The sequence below is a fragment of the Gossypium hirsutum genome, chromosome A13, assembly GCF_007990345.1.
Source record: "Gossypium hirsutum isolate 1008001.06 chromosome A13, Gossypium_hirsutum_v2.1, whole genome shotgun sequence".
Classification (NCBI taxonomy): domain Eukaryota; kingdom Viridiplantae; phylum Streptophyta; class Magnoliopsida; order Malvales; family Malvaceae; genus Gossypium; species Gossypium hirsutum.
The window spans coordinates 98859232-98876140 of NC_053436.1; the positions used below are offsets into that span (position 1 = coordinate 98859232).

General features: G+C 30.8%; 1 pseudogene; it reads left to right on the forward strand.

Annotated features, from left to right (window-relative positions):
* Positions 1-4381: 4381 nt before the first annotated feature.
* On the forward strand, positions 4382-5584 carry LOC107911336 (probable glutathione S-transferase; annotated as a pseudogene).
* The last annotated feature ends 11325 nt before the right edge of the window (positions 5585-16909 follow it).

Below are 16909 nucleotides of genomic sequence, written 5' to 3' on the forward strand. Positions count from 1 at the left end.
AAGTAAGTTTAATTTCTTAAATAAATCATAAAAGTTTGTCACTATTGTACCCTGCCGATGGTATTTTCCCTTCATACTAGTCATTAAAATGATTGAGGATGGTTACAATATTGGTGGGGACATCTCAGTTGAACTCACTATCGCCTTCTTCATCATCGATGTCGACATTGGGTTCATTGGTCAGCATCACTGGATTCACTAATGAATTTACCACCATATGGCATGGTCTCTTCATTCGGCTCAACAACACTCCCCATCTTCATGTGTCTAATAACAAATTCCAACTCGGATACCTAAAGTTGCATCTAGACAGATGTTGCTTTTGCGGTATATGAGAACGTACCTTCTACACTACTCCCTTGCAAACCTAATCTCAATTCTTTTTCTTTTTCTTTTTTTAATAGTGGCTGGATTTTTATTGAATAAAGACTAGAAAGCAGTTCGCAAGCCCAAAAACAGAACCTAAACGGCTAAAACATAAAAGCCCAACAGACAAACAATTGAATGAAGCAAAAAAACAACAAAAGAAGCCATAAATGAAACAACCTAATCCTAATTCTAAACCCAAATACTAAAGGTTGTATTCTGTCATATTGATACAGATTAAGTGTGTTGAAGGAATAAATGTCTTCAAAAATCATCGATTGGTAAACTAATCCTTCATGAAGATTAGATATAAGATACTGAGTCCCGACAGATGTCGATGGTGCAACATCTGGGTACAAATCATTAGTCGTGGTCCAACCATGGACGCTGATGGTGTCTGTGCATGTGGGTCTCAAACTTCGTATTACTGATTAGGCTTCTTTTGAATGAGATTTTATTTATGATGCATTTTAATATTTTATTAAATGAATTTATAAATTCACATATTTTTAATAATTTCGTAAAATCAAAATAATTAAAAAAATATTTATTATATATTATAATATAATATATTTAATAGTAATTTTTTATTCTCACCTCTCTGTTACAACTATGTTTGAATTTAAACACACACCCTACATTTGTTTCTAATCTCATTGCGATAATATTCAATCTCATCACTACCATAATTAATTTCACTACTACTGTTATTTTTAACCTCACTGGAAGTAAAGATAACATCCATCTAAACTAAGCTTTAAGTACTGGAACTTAAAAGACATGCCTTTTGAACAAATGGATTTAAACACAACACCAACTTTCTTGTAATGAGTTTGTCAATAGACTTTTTAACCAAATATTTAGACTTTCTTCAAATTTTAGAGTCATCATTATTAGAAGATGTTACTTGAATACCTGACTCAAATAAAATCAAATTTGAACCATAAAACGAAAAAACACATTATACCAAAATATTATTACATTAAATTCAAACAAGAATTTAGTCAAAACCAAAAAATTACATAATGTCAGGGAATTTTTTACCAAAATAAAGTTAAAATAATAATTTATTACCCAAATAATATAAACAACTTTTATCAACCGAAATGATATGTTTTGAGCAATAAAAAAAATAGTTTCCGAAGGGCCTAAATCAGCACAACCAATTAGGCATTTTGAAAACAAGAACTTTTTTCATATTTAAAAAAATAAAAATTTTAAAAATTATAATTCTTAAAATAAAAACTATTTAAAATTCAAAAATAAAAAATATTTTAAAATAGAAAATTTCTAAAATTTAGTGTTATCTAAATCGAATTAGTTGAACTAAAATCGATAGGTCAACCAAATTTTTCCTCTCACTGGATCGACACCATATCTAATTTTTGGTCTAATTGATTTGATTTGGTTCGGTTTAAATAATATTGAATTTTGAGTTTTTTATATTTTTAAAAAATAGTTTTTTTTTTCAATTTTAAAGGGTTTCATTTTTTTTGAAACATTAGAAATCTTAATTTTTTTAAATATGGAAAATTTGATTTTTAAAAATTTCTATGTACATTTAAAGGGTATGGACTAAATTATCAAAAAAAAAACTATAAATGTAGAGGGTTAAAAGAAATTTAAAAATCATTTGCCCCGTTAACCGATACAGATTGAACCATGCTAAAAAAATTCAATTGAACTGATTTTTATTTTTATTTATAATTTATTTACTTTGAATTGGTCTAGGAGCCAACTGGTCAAACTAGTTCGAAATCTATTCTATTGCCAATTGATTTTTTAGCTAGATTCGACACTCTAGTAGATTTCTGGTCCAGCTGGTCTAATTCGATTTAAATAACATTAAATGTTAAATTTTTTATGTTTTTAAAATAATTTTGTTTTGAATTTAAAAAAATTATTTTTCATAATTTTTTTTAAAAAACTAAAATTTTTAAAAATTTAAAATATGAAAAAAAAATCAATTTCCCAATAGTCAAATCCCTGTTTTTTTGGCGGCACTGGACTAAAATATAATTATCTAAAGTATTCAGAGACTTGATATGTAAATTTTTCATTTTGAGTGGCTACTAAAATAAAGGGAAAGGCTGCCACCTGACAGTATGGCGGCACCAAACCTTAAATGTAGCTAATTGCCTTGTAAGCCCTCTTTATTTATTATATTTTTATTCCCTTTCAACTCACTATGTTGTGTTTAAATAAGCCCTTAACATATTTTTGTAGTTAAATAAGCCCTTAACTTATGATTTCTACTCATAAAAGCCCTTTATTTTAATATTAAAGTAAATATATTTTGAATTTCAAGCTCTTATCTTAATTTTTTGTTGATGCAATAAAAATTATATACACTTTAACATGAACATAAAATCTAAAAAAGTAATAAAAATTTTCAAAAGAGTAGTTAAGAATATCATGTATATAAGAATTCTTAAGAAATTTTAAATTTTTATTTTTTTATTTAATAATCTATTCTCATCAAATTCACCTCAACATAAAATGTGCATTAATTTGTATTTTTTTAAATAGTTTTACTTTGGGTAAAATATATTACTTTAATATTAAAATAAATGAATTTTATAAGTAAAAATCATAATTTAAGTGTTTATTTAACTACAAAAATAAGTTAACGACTTGTTTAAACACAATATAGTGAGTTGAAAGAGAATAAAAAGAAAATAAAAAATAAAGAGGACTTATAAGGCAATTAGCCACATTTAAAATTTATTGCTGCCACACTGTGAGGGCACTCTTTCACTTTTTCTTTCAGCAGCCACTCAAAATGAAAAAATTGCATATCAGGTGTCTGAATACTTTAGATCATTACATTTTAATTCGGTATCGTCAATTTGACAGACGACACCAATAAAACTATACTGTTTTGATAAATAATCTAATAGGCATACTATTTCAATTATTATTATTATTATTATTATTTAGGTAAAAAAACCCTAATCTCCACATAGGGGTGTGCAAAATTCGGGTAAAACCGAAAAAATTCAGTTAACTGACCGAATTCGGTTAATCGGTCGGTTAACCGAATTAATTCAGTCGGGGGTCGGTTAATAATTTTTTGAGTTTTCTGTTAACGGTTAATTCGGTTCGAAATCGATCGGTTAACCGAATTTTTTCGATATAAATAGCCCACTATTCACTCAAACTCAATCCAACATAAACCCAAATACCCAATCTAATATATATTAACCCAACTACCCAACCCAACCCAATTACCCAACCCAATCATAAAAATTACAAATAATTTAATAAATAAAAATAAAAATCTAAGACTAAAAATAAAAATAAAAAACATATAATTTTATACAAATAATTCGGTTAATTTGAGTAATTCGGGTAATTTGGGTAATTCAGATAATTCGGTTAATTTGATTAATCCGGTTAATTTTATACTTATTTTAACCAAAAATTAAAAAAATATATAATTTTTAGTAATTCGATTAACCGACCGAATTAACCGAATTTCGGTTCGGTTAATTTTTATGAAAAAATTTCAATTCAATTAACGATTAAACTTTTGAAAAGTCAATTAATTCGATTAATATTATTTCAAGTGAATTAACCGATCAGTTAACCAATTGAACACCCCTATCTCCACATTCAAAACATATATCATGATGTCTCATGATTATTTGAATAATAAATTGTCATTATAATATTATTTGGTAAAAAAGCCTAATGGGACTATGAGCTCTATTTTTCTTTTTTGGTCAAAAACTATGAACTCCAGTAGTAGATGACGACGCATGCAATTGCATAAGGGCAACCCCTGCTTCATATTAAAACAATCACTACTGATGTAAGGAATGGGATACTATTCTCTTTATAGATTAGAAGGCCCTGGAATAATAATAATCATTATTCAAAAGGATGAGCCAAGCCCATGGAATGTAAATAGTAACTGGATATCAGCAAAACGAAAATATCCGGAGTTTTCGAGAGAGAAGATCCGGAAATACACGTTTATCTTTTTTACTTATAACGAAAAAACTATAAAATACAGGTTTATCGCCGGAAATAAACTTTTAGAAAAATGAAAATATCGGGAGTTTTGGAGAAAAGAGAATTTCCTTTTCTCTATCTCCAGATTCATTGATTTATGTGATTATGTCAGGAAAGACAGAGAAAAAGCTACCGACTCTTACCCTTTTTTTGCCTATAATTATACATACTTATACGCCTTCAGTTCAGAATCAGAGAGAGAAAAGAACAAACCCAAGATTTTAGTTTTAGTATTTGAATCTTTAGATCAAAAGAATGGCAGAGGAAGTAGTATTGCTGGATTTCTGGCCAAGTTCGTTTGGGATGAGATCCAGGATTGCTTTGGCTGAGAAAGGGATTAAGTACGAATACAAGGAAGAACACTTGAGGAACAAGAGTGCTTTACTGCTGTAGATGAACCCTGTTCATAAGAAAATCCCTGTCCTTATCCATAACGGTAAACCTGTTTGTGAGTCGCTCATTCAGGTTCAGTACATCGATGAGGTATGGCATGACAAAGCTCCTTTGCTCCCTTCTGACCCTTACCAAAAAGCTACTGCTAGATTCTGGGCTGATTATATTGACAAGAAGGTACGTTCTTTTTTTTCCCTTTTGGAACTGTTTACATAAATAGGAGAGCAAAGTATTGTGCCTAAAATAATGTTAAATGAAATGCAGATATATGACCTGGGGAGCAGAGTATGGAAGACAAAGGGAGAAGAGCAAGCAACAGCAAAGAAAGAATTCATAGAAAGCCTGAAGCTGATAGAAAAGGAGCTTGGGGACAAGCCTTACTTTGGAGGAGAAAGTTTTGGATATGTGGATGTTGCATTCATTCCGTTTTATCGCTGGTTTTATGCTTATGAGAAGTGTGGGAACTTCAGCATTGAAGCAGAGTGTCCCAAACTAATAGCATGGGCTAAAAGGTGCATGCAAAAGGAGAGTGTATTCAAGTCCCTTCCTGACCAACAAAAAGTCTATGATTTTATCCTCCAGATGAAGAAACATTTCGGAATTGTGTAATCCCAGCCGTTGTTTATGATTTTAAATAAAATGGGGACATTTATGTTATGCCTGCCCTGTTGACAGTTCTTCTATTTTTCCTCTTTCAATCGCTTAGATGGTTTGGGACTTGTCATTTGCAGTATGGAGTTTTTAAATAAAAAAGTAATCAGTCCTATACACTTACTCTTATAAAGAAGAGGGTAAATTATACTCTTAACTTTAATGTAATTTCAATTTAGTCATTTAATTTTTAAAAAATAATAAATTAATTTTTTTAATTATTTTCTATTACAGACGAAATGGAAAGTTGATATGTTATTTAATTGACTACGTTAGCATTCTAATTGTTGTTTAAATAATCCTAATTTAAGAAAAGAAAAATAAAGAGAAGAATAAGAGAAGAAATAAAGATACCTAGAGGTGTGCATGGGCTTGGTCGGGCTGGAGGCTCGCTCGAAATGTGGGAGGATTTGGACAAAAATATAGGCCCGAAAAATGGGCTTGGGCAAAAAAATAAGGTCCATTTAAAAAATAAGTTAGGTTTCGGGTAAAGCATTTTTGGCCAGGGCTCGGCTCTGTCCGGCCTGAATTCACTACATGATAACTTTTTTAATATTATTTTTTTATTATTTTCTCTTTATTTTGCTACTATTTTACTATTATGTTGATACTATTATGTTGTTATTATTTAGATATTGTATAAAACTTATTTTATTATTAATTTTTTATTATTTTAAAGACATTTGTTAATTTTGTTATTATTTTAGAATATTTGCTTGTTAAGTTGTATTTATTTTAGTGTTATTTAAGTATACATATTTTTTAAAATTTATTTTTAATTTGTTGAGAAATATTTATTTGATGTTTTTAGTATTTTTTATGGTTTATATATATTTTAAAATTATATAAAAAAATAAAAATTAATATGGGTAGGAAGGGTCGGGCTGGAGTTTTAACATTTTTATTCGGGTTGGGCTTGGGCAAAATTTTAAGCCCATTTTTCGAGTCGGGCCAGGCCCGAGCTTAGTAAACGGGCCTAAATTTTTAGTTGGGCCCAACTCGGCCCATGCACACCTCTAAAGATACCCTAGTTATGGTTGTTTTGTTCCTCTAATGTGGAGCTACCATCCAGTTTGTTGTTGTCCCTTTTTTCTTCTTTTTTTCTCTTTTCTTTTTTTCTCTTAACTCTAGTCACCACCTTTCATGGCCTTCTTCAGCCAACCGTCTCACTAAATGGCTTATCTTTGCCTTTTTTCAAATCTCATTTTAGATTTCTCAATAGGCATTCAAAATCCTGAGATTAAGACCTTAAAGTTTTGAACAAGGTTTCAACGAATTTTCGCCATCCATCGTCGAACTATCACCATATTCTAGCCACAATTCTTCTTCAACCAACCATGACTCTTGACCGCTCGAATCATCGAACTAATGGTTCAAGTTCTCTAACTCGTAAAACCCGATATGGGTGTGGTTTCTTCTCTTTTGATTCTTATTCCTTTTTAGGTTTTTTTTTTTTACTTCTCTCTTTTGATGTAGGCCAATTTGGGATTCTTATTCTCTTTTTTGCTGGTTTGATTTTGGATGCTTGCTATTTTGTATTTTTGTTTTTGGTTGGGATTGCACGGGTCTAGATTGTTTAGGGGTTGGGATTTGGTTATGGTGGTGGTGTCTTGGCACATGAGTGATACTGAGTGATGTCGGTGTGGTAATTAAATGATGGCGGGCTTGTGAAGGTGTCCAATGTCAAGGGTGGTGGTGAGGGAGTCGAGAATGATGAAAAAAAATGATGAACAAGCCCACTGTTTAACTGTTGCATGTGAGAGGGATGACAAGAAAATGGTGGTGGTGAGGGAGCCGAAAGGGATGAAGAAAAATGGTGAAAAAGCCCTTCTCCTTTTCTCTTTCTGTTTTTTTTAATGGTGGTATATGAGAGGGATAACAAAAAAAATGTCCAACATGGCAAGTTGACTGGTCCCATAGCTAGTTAACTGCCACGTCACCTATCCAATTAGGCATATAATAGAGAACGTTAATGGGTGACTGATTTGTCACTTTTCGATAACGTTAGTGACTGATGGGCATCGAAACCACCAAATATAAATTTCCTACGCTCTAACTGAATTAAACAGTAATATAAAGAAGTAGGGTCGATCCCACAGGAACTGGGATTCCTAATATTATTTTTATGTGACCAGCTTCTAAAGTTGTGGCAGTTGTCGTACACACAACTTGTCACGTGCTGGACTAAAAAATAAATCAATAGGGATTTTAGATGATAAAGGTGAAAAAAAGAATAGAATGAAATAATAATAAAACAATAATTGAAATATAAAATCAAATAATTGAAATTAAATTGGTAAATAAAATCAACAAATTGTTAGATTTAGAATCAGTAATTCTAGTCTCGAAGTGATCATTGAAAGTGGATATTTCCTTCCAAACAATAAGTTGGTTATAGTGACCAAAGCCACCTCAACCGCCAACTCCTCATTGTGTAGTTGATTTCGGTATGACCTGCAAACCAACCTTTATCAATTATCTAACCACATAACATGTATTCGCAATTTAAGATCTCGACAGTCTTGCAATCTAGAAGAGCCCAATTCGAATTAACTGCCTCAACAGCGTGGGTCATTTAAATTCGATCACTATCTCTCTTGACGAAGGTCCAACTAGCCCTTATCCACCTGGACACGCCAATTTGTTCGCGGGAACTTAAACGAAGCAGTTGACCGTCTCGTTTTTCTAACTGTACGCCAAACTACTCCAACTCGACGTGCACTTTTTGAATTGAAATAGAATTCACTTTAAGGGACGATTGTGACTATCTCATATTCCAAAGATATAATGAATATCGTGTTGTAAGGTTTTAGCACAGGTTCACATCTCACAATTTTCAATCAGAATGATAACCTGTTTAAGGCTAAATAGGGATTAGTTGAGCATGAAAATAAGCATACTCAATTGGGGCTTAAAAGTAGATTTTAATAGAATATAATAAGTGAAGAAAGGAAAGGACCAAGAGGGCAATTGCACCAACAAATAAAAAAGAACAGAAATGGAAAAATGCTCAATTTCTTTTCACACAGGAATAAGCTAATGATTTTTTTTATTCAAGTTTTTTCCGTTACATCTTTATGCCACAAATACAAGGTTTTTTATAGACCTCTCAAGAGCTAATTTTAGCATGATTTTCTCCTACAATCATGTTCAACGACCAACACAAAATCATTTTTTTTTTCTAAAAATAGGATTTGAAAAAGTCAAAAATTAGATTTTTTTTATCAACCCAAAAATTGCAATTTTCAATTCAGCCCCTTGTCTTGCTTTTTGTTCCAGTTTAGCCCGATTTTGCTTATTTTTGAACATCGACACTCTAATTTCGTCTCTGATAAAATTTAAGTAAGAAATCATAAACTTAGTAGCATTCTGTTAAAAAATTTACCAAAAATAGGTACATTAAACACAAGAAATTAGCTTTCTATCAAATTCCCCCTACTTAGTTGATGCTTGTCCTCAAGCATGTTGTATATTCTCATACTATAAATTATTCAATAACTTTGTTCCAAAATCAAGTCTCATCCAACAGCTATGCATAATGTAAATAATTTAGGTGTTAGCATGAATAAGTACTTACTTAGTTTAACCAACAAGCATTTATAAAATTTTAACAATGTGTAAAATCAACCATTTCACTAAATTAAAGCTCAATCAAACTTGCAAGGCAATTGTTCTTGATCAAATTATTTAACAAATTTGGGACATAGTCAAATCTTTTTATGCAAGATGAGATGACAACTCAAAAACCTCACCCAGATTACTTAATTCGATATGTCTCTAAACGAATTATTTTCCCTACTCATGGCAACCCAGTTAGTGAAGTGTTTGCATGTTTCGATTCCTCATTCAAATTTTTTGACGTGAGGTAAGATGATAACCCAAACACCTCATCCTGGTTACTCAAGTTGGTTACATTTTCGAAATCTTCACCATAACAAATCCATCAACGGAGTAGTATATACATACAGTTTTTATTTATATACTTTTTCTATATATATACTTTTTTAATTCTTTATATTTTTTATTTTGTTTTTTTAGTAACATAAAATAAAATGAATAAAATGAGATACAAGTACTTTTATTAAGCAAGTTTAAAGAACTAACAATTTTCATGAGATGTTGATTTTACCACAATATTTTCAATTCTATAAAACACTTGCCAATCAAACTAAGCAATAAGCAATTATTCATGAATCACCCAATCATTTGAATTAACTAAGCATAGCAATTAAAGGCTAAATTTCAAATAAACTAATGAATGATCTTAGTATAAAAAAATAAACACGTGCAATGAAAAGCAAATAATAGCATGTCATATCTTACGAATCCCCCCTACTTAGCCCACATTGCCCTCAATGTGCAATAATAAAAAAGGGAAGAAAGAGAAAGGTCAAGTGCACACCCCTTACATGTTTAATTTGATGAAGGGTGGTTTCAGCAGTCCAAGTTGGTTCTTGCCAATTCGGTCCTGGGTGTATGTTTTAGTAAATGACAACATTGAAATTTGACAAGGCGTGCCTACACCATAGAAGAAATTCATTTTTAATTTTTAAAACCTCAACCACATAATGACTTATCACGTAAGCACGTTCTGAAAACATTTTTCGCCATTTTTAGCTTGTCGATTCCACCATTGTTCCTAGAAAACAACACATTAAAAAAGATTAAATGATAGTCTTATTATTTTTATTTCTAATGTAAATTAAATCAAATTCAAAATTAAAATAAATTAAAACAAATATTTGGTTGCCTCCCAAAGAGTATTTTTGTTTAATGTCGTTAGCTCGATGACTTGAATTTTATCCTTTTGGCTCCTTGAGAATTAACTCTTCCTCTACGTCCATTTGGAAGTTCTCGTAAAAAGGTTTCCACCTTTACCTATTGACTTTGAAGCACTTCTCGGATTTCTCGCTCTTAATTTCGATTGCACCATAAGAAAACAATTGAGTAATAACGTAAGGACCTAGCTATTTGGTTTGAAGTTTACCTGCAAAAATCCTTAGTCTGAGATCATAAAGCAACACTTTTTGTCCTACTAAAAATCATTTACGGGATATCTTTTGATCAAGAAATGCCTTGGTATTGTCTTTATAAATTTGGGCATTTTCAAATCCATCATGCCGGATTTCTTCGAGCTCTTGGATGTGTAATTTTTTATATTCTCTTGTTGAATTTTTAATTACAGTTATGTCAATTTTCTTAGGCACTACGTGAACTAGGTATCCCAATTACTGTCTGAAATTAGGTATATCCTCCCGATGTCTAGTGATTTTTGAATTTCGACCTCCATCATCGGTGGATTGAGACGTCTTTGATATGCTCCATTTGGGTTTACAAAATAGAAGGCAGGAGTTTAGTTTGCGAAAGAGACAATTCAAAATTTTTACCTGGACTTCTAGGAAACTGTAGTGTCTCCATGTGAATGATAGCTTCACGTTTTAGTTTTTTTATTGTTAATAATTCTTCTATTTTTCCATAACATCAAGATCTAAACTCATGCAAGGCTCAATTTGTAATTCATCCTCTTTATGATATTCAAAATACAAATTTGTCAGAGGTTCAATTATATCAACACTAGAGACATTTGACATTGCACTGGGGAGACCCATGGCTTCATAAACATTGCGCTTGACCACTTCACCGTCGAATTCAATAGTGAGTGTTCCATTTCGAACATCAATTTTCGTTCATGCGGTGCTTAAAAATGGTCTCCCAAGTCGGATATCAGAAGAAATTTTCAAGTTATCATCCTCCATGTCAACGATGTAAAAATCTATAGGAAAGATTAGTTTATTTACTTTGACAAGGACATTTTCCAACACCTCTTTCGAATACACAACTGACCTATCTGCCAATTGAATGATCACTCGTGTTTAGTAATTTAAAAATAGATAAAGGCATAAAGTTAATAGATGCACCTAAATCACACATGGCCTTTTAATGCTAACATTACCTATTTTCCAAGATATAGCAAACATACATTGGTCCTTACACTTAGGCGAAATTTTCTTTTATAAAACCACAAAGGCATTTTCTCCTACACCTATTATTTCATTACCTATGAGCTTCTTCCTGCCAGTGTATAATTCTTTTAAGAATTTCGTATAACATAGAACTTGCTTTATCGCATTAAACAGGGGTATGTTAATTTCAACTTTCTGAAACATCTCTAGAATTTCTTTGTCTTCTCGCTCATTTTTACACTGGGCTAGCCTTCCAAGAAATAAAGGTGGTACCATGAATGGATTTTATAGTGTCGACTCCGTAGTAGCTGCTGGATCAAGCTTCTATTCTTTTCGTCTAGTTTCATAATCACAACTCTTGCAAGGTGCTGGCTTCAAAACTATTCCATTTCTTAATGTCATAGCACTTTCATTTTATCGTGGATTTAGCTCTCTTTTTTTACGACAACTTCCTTGGGATTCCAATCTACTAATCATAAGCGCAAGCTTACTTATTTGCTAATCTATTTCTTGAGGTGCACTTTAGTCTTCTATTGGAACTTTTCAGTACTAGCAACTAATCTTTCCACTACAACCTCAAAAGATGTCTTTGGGGGTTAAAATTGTTGAGTCGTTAGTGGCATGGCTGATAAGGTTTGTTGTAATGAGGATTCGATCAATAACTCAGATTTGGGTGATCTCCCCACCCCGCATTATAAGTGTTTGAATGTGGATCATATCGCCTTTGGGGTGGCCTTGGAAAGTTTCCAGCGGTATTTACTCGTGCTGTTGTATCCTCGTGCAAAATTAAACATGAGTCTGTTAGATGATCATACATGGCACAAATCCAGTACAACCGAGCTGTATTCATCTTTCCTACAAGTAAATTTTGAACTACATTAGTGAGCTTGTCATTTTTATCTTTTAATGTTAGAGTATTTAGCCCATTAACTCATCTTGTAGGTTCTGTAGTTAGTCAAAATTGTTGGGAATTCATAACCGTGGTTGAAATCAATTCCCTTGCTCTTTGAGGAGTCATGTTAACAAGTGCTCCTCCACTGGCGGCATCAATCATCTTCATTTCCATAAGGAGTAACCCCTCAAAAAAATATTAAAAAAGTGATTGTTCAGTTAGGTCATGTTGTGGGCAACTTGTACACAACTTATTGTATAGCTCCTAATAGTCATAGAGTGGTTCGGTCTCCTTTTGTCGTATTCCGACAAAATCTCTCCTTAATTCAGTTGCCCGAATTGTTGGAAAGAATCTGTCAAGAAACAAGCGAGACATGTTAGACCATGTATTAACTAATCCTGAAGGTAAATAAAACAATCACTCTCTAGAAGAGTCGATTAACGAGAAAGGAAAAGTTTGAAGTTTAATTTGATCTTCAGTTACTCCCTAAGGTTTCATACTTAAGCAAACCATGTAGAATTCCTTAATATTAGTGTGGTGATTCTCATTTTATGAATCGCGAAAAGTGGGCAATAGATGAATTAAGCTAGATTTTAATTCAAACAGTGTTCCCCATGTCAGATAAGTTATGCACAACAGTTATTGCTTATCTCGTGCTACAACGAGTTGTTGAATGGTTTGATCTGTCATTTCTTCTAGTTCACTAAGTGTATTGTAAATGTATTCCATGTAAGACAGTGTTTCGTATTCGAATTCTTTCGCTTATGGTCATTTTTCGCGTCGAATAGCTTCTCTTCGCAGTGATCGAGCTAACTTCTCAATTTCTAGTTCAAATTTTAAGGTCTCCAGTTATGTCCTAGTCATAATTAAAAGAAATGAAATTAGAATTATTTTTCAAGTCACCGGCAACGGTGCCAAAATTTGATAGGCGTCGAAACCACCAAATATAATTTTTCTACGCTCTAATTGAATTAAACAGTAGTATAGAGAACTAGGGTCGATCCTACAAGGACTGGGATTCCTAATATCAATTTTACGTGACCAGATTCCAAAGTTGCAGTAGCTGTCGTGCCTACTACTTGTCGCGTGTTGAACTAAAAATTAAATCAATGGGGATTTTAGATGATAAAGGTAAAAAAATGAATAGAATGGAATAATAACAGAATGATAATTGCAACATAAAATTAAATAATTGAAATTAAATTGGTAAATAAAATCTATGAATTCTTAGCCTTAGAATCGGTAATTCCAATCTCGATTTGATCATTGAAAGTGGATTTTTCCTTCTAATCGACAAGCTGGTTATAGCGACCAAGGACGCCTTAACCGCCAACTCCTCATTGTGAAGTTGATTACGGTACGACCTGCAAACCAACCCTTACTGACTATCTAACCATGTGACACGCATCCGCAATTTAAGATTCCGACAGCCTTGCAATCTAGAAGAGCGCAACTTGAATTAACGACCTCAATTGCGTAGGACTTTTAAATTTGATCACTATCTCCCTTGATAGAGGTTCAATTGGCCCTTATCCACCAAAACACGCTAATTTGTTCGCGGGAACTCGAAATCGGTAGACGACTGTCTCATTTTCCCAATTGTACACCAAACTACTCCAACCCAACGTGCACTTTTTAGGTGGAAATAGAATTAACTTTAAGGGACAATTGTGACTATCTCATATTCCGAAGAGATAATGACTATCGTGTTGTAAGGTTTTAGCGCAGGTTCATATCTCATGATTATTAAACAAAATGATAATCGGCCTAAGGCTAAATGGGGATTAGTTGAGCATGAAATTATTATACTCAATTGGGTTTAAAAGTAGATTTTAATAGAAGATAATAGATGAAGAAGAGAAAGGACTAAGAGGACAATTGCACCAAAATATAAAAAAGAATAGAAATGGCAAAATGCTCAATTGCTTTTCACGAATAAGCTAATGGTTTTTTTTATTCAAGTGTTTTTCGATACAACTTTATGCCACAAATACAAGGCTTTTTATACACCTATCAAGAGCTAATTTTAGCATGATTTTCTCCTAAAAACATGTTTAATAACCAACACAAAATCCTTTTTTTTTTTCTAAAAATAGGATTTGAAAAAGTCAAAAATGAGATTTTTTTATCAACCAAAAATAATCTTGAAAATTTCAATTCAGCTCCTTGTCTTGTTTTTTGTTTAAGTTTAGCCCGATTTTGCTTATTTTTGAACTTCAGCACTCCAATTGCGTCACTGATAAAATTTAAGCAAAAAGTCACAAACTTAATAGCATTCTATTAAAAATTTTACCAAAAATAGGTACATTAAGCACACTAAATTAGCTTGCTATCAGTGACTGATTTGTTATTTTTTGAAAGTTGAATGACTGAATTGAAAATAGAGTGACTGTTAGTGTAATTTACCCTACAAAAGATAATTTTAATAGTCCACTTGTTTGCATGTAAAATATTTTAATTGTTTTACTGTGTTTGTTTGGTGGAAAATGAATTACCAAAGGAAATCATTCTTCAAAAAAAATGGTAAAATCAAGAATTTTTTTAAGGAAAATGTTTTACCATTTTTTTTTCTGTATGACATTTTTTTAAAATTAATAAGGTTTTGCTCCCTGTTTTAATTGTCGAAGAAACAAAAAGGGGAAGCTTTTACAGTAACAAAGGGAAAGCTCTCTTCACTGTCGAAGAAAACAGTCCCTTATATTCTAATTTTATATTTGTTACAATTTAGCCCTTGAAATTAAAATTTTTACTATTCTACAATTTAATTCCTCAAAAACAGATTTTCTTATTCTATAGTTCAGTCCTAAACCTCATTTTTTACAGTTTTGCAAAACAATCCATTTTCTAAAATTTCCAAGTTTTATAATTTAGTCCTTACAAATAAATTGTCAAAATTTTCAAAAATTAGTCATTGATTTTTGAATAGTTAAACTTTCATATTCTATTTTTTAGAATTGTAAATTCTCAAATAATGTAAATTAGTCCTAAAACTAAAGTTTTGAAATCTTTACAATTTAACCCCTATAGTTTCAAACTTTACTATTTTATTCTCAACTTTCCAAATTTTCATATTTCATAATCATAAAATTTAGTCGCTACATCAATATTTCAGATTTCACTACTCAAACCCTTAGAATTTAAAAATTTTACAATTTGGTCCTTACTTCAATTTTTATTAAATTAAATCATTTTTCAACTTACTCATCCAAATAATATTCAAAATAAATATTTACCACTTTCAACTTAATTAATATAAATTTATATTCTCTAATGTAAGAAATTAACAATTACGCTTAATTAAGTAAATTAAGATTGATTAAAACTAAAACATGATTAATTAAAATATAAATAAGTTTTATGAAATAAACTCAATTAAACAATGAAAAGATAATAAAATCTCAAATGTATGCTTTTTTTATTGAAAACGGTTTTTATGAAATATTTTGAAGAAATTTACCAAACAGCAGAAAATATTTTACACAGATTCACCTAAATACCAAAAAACTAAGTCATTTTCTAGAAATCATTTTTCAGAAGCAATTTTTGGTGAAACAATCACAACCTTAATTAATATATTTGCGGTTATAATGATAAGTTCCTCTTTTTTTTTCATTTTTATTAATTTGATTTTTTATTTTTTAGTTCAATTTGAATTTTTTTTTAAATCATATCAATTTTTAACAAAAATGTTGGCTAAAATATTGTTTTCAAATGATGTTGGCATGACAATTCATGTAGTAATTTATGTGTATTTTTGTAAAAAAGTTTATTTCAATTGGAAATAAATTTTATCTATTTTTTAAAAAAATAAATTTTTTTGTTCTAATGATTTTTTTTTGTAAAATTATTTTTCAAAAATGTATTCCAACTGGAATAAAATAATTTGAACAAAAAATTTTTTTCGAAAAATAAATAAAATTTATTTTCAGTTGGAATTAACTTTTTTAGAAAAATACTTTTTAGTAGAAATATTTTTGGACTAATTAGTTAGATGCCTCATTATTTTTCATGTTGAAGGAAAATAAAAGAAAATGATAAAAAAGGAGGACTTATGAAATAATTTATTTTATTTAAAATTTAGTGCAGCCCTAAAAGTTTTTCTTTAAGCATCCAATTAAAATGCAAAATTTACATATTATGTTTTTAAATATTTTAAATCATTATATTTTAATTTAGTGTTGTAAAATTATCAGGCAATGCGGATAGAATATTGTACCAAACGTACTATTTTAGTAAATAATCTCGTACCATTTGAGTTATTATTATTTTTATATTATTGGAGTAAAAAAGAAACCGTCAAAAACTATGAACTACATAAGTAGACATGCAATTGCATAAGAGCAATCCCTATTTTATATTAAAACAATCACTACTAGACACTGCTAACGTAAGGAATGGCATAAGGAATGGAATACTATTCTCTTTACTATCATATATGGAATGTACATAGTAACTACAGTAAATATGGACATTAAAATACAGGTTTATGACCGGAAATAAACTTTTAGAAAAATGAAAATATCGGGAGTTTTCGAGAGAGAGAATTTTCTTTTCTCTATCTCCAGATTCATTGATTTATGTGATTATGTCAAGAAAGACGTAGAAAAAGCTAGACTCTTCCCTTTTT